We start from the raw sequence: 1,525 nt of genomic DNA on the forward strand, positions 1-1,525 counted from the left end.
TTAACTATAGAAACAGTTTAATTATAAATAAAAAATACGAAAAATCGGCTACAACCCTCGACAAATAATCGATGAGTTTTCAACTTTGATTGTTAATTTCCGATATTAGGTGCCCTCATTTTAGACAAATGAATACATTCCTTTTGTAACACAAGTACCAAAAAGAAACTTACTTTATACAAATAAAACATGTGTTTTAAAAAAAAATTCTATTTTCCATTTTAAATATTGTCAACAAAATGAGTTTTTCTCTCGTTCGACCGTTTACGGATACGACTGTTAAACAGAACAAGTATTCCGAGTAAAAGAAAGAAAACTGCGCTTGAGAAAAAGATAGAAGTATTCTTAACTATAGAAACAGTTTAATTATAAATAAAAAATACGAAAAATCGGCTACAACCCTCGACAAATAATCGATGAGTTTTCAACTTTGATTGTTAATTTCCGATATTAGGTGCCCTCATTTTAGACAAATGAATACATTCCTTTTGTAACACAAGTACCAAAAAGAAACTTACTTTATACAAATAAAACATGTGTTTTAAAAAAAAATTCTATTTTCCATTTTAAATATTGTCAACAAAATGAGTTTTTCTCTCGTTCGACCGTTTACGGATACGACTGTTAAACAGAACAAGTATTCCGAGTAAAAGAAAGAAAACTGCGCTTGAGAAAAAGATAGAAGTATTCTTTAATATAGAAACAGTTTAATTATAAATAAAAAATATGAAAAATCGACTACAACCCTCGACAATGGTATAGCTTTCAAACAATCGATGAGTTTTCAACTTTGATTGTTAATTATCGAAATCAGCTACCCATATATTAGGGTAGATATGCTAATTCCCAAATTTTTCATATCAAGAACCGGTAAAATATATATAAAAAACCAATAGTATGTTTAATTTGTTCAAAAATGTTAAAAGAAATTGGTTTCTTAACACGAGAACAGAGTTGTCTTGGCGTTCAGGTAGAGAGAGTGAGCATTCGGAGAGAAAATGATGGGTAGTACGCTCGATTTGTTCAAAAATGTCGTTTTATTTGTTACAAGAAATTGGCTTGTTAATTCAACGAGAACAGAGTTGTTATCTCGTTCAGACAGGGCGAATGAGCATTCGGAGAGAAAATGATGGGTAGTACGCTCGATTAATTAAAATCTATAATAAAACATATTACTCTCAATTTCTACCGAAAGCTCATTTTATTAATTGTAAAGAATACGACACGTTAATCTGTTCTTCAAAAAGGAAAGAAGAACCAAAGTGTAACAATGTTGTTAGGACTATAATCCTTATATACCAGTTCGAATTCTAATACGATAATGATACTAATTATTAGAAATATAAATACTATTTAATACGAAATATATCAATATAAATTAACGTAAAGAATAAAAAATCGCTCACCGTTGTGAATCCAGCCGGTTGAACCAATAGGCAAGTCCCAAGAAACCTCATCTTGTATCCCAGGAAAGTAAATTAGATGTAACTGCAACAAAATCAGATATTAACCTTTAGAATTTCCA

This window comes from Agrilus planipennis, unplaced genomic scaffold (genome assembly GCF_000699045.2).
Source record: "Agrilus planipennis isolate EAB-ADULT unplaced genomic scaffold, Apla_2.0 scaffold200, whole genome shotgun sequence".
Classification (NCBI taxonomy): domain Eukaryota; kingdom Metazoa; phylum Arthropoda; class Insecta; order Coleoptera; family Buprestidae; genus Agrilus; species Agrilus planipennis.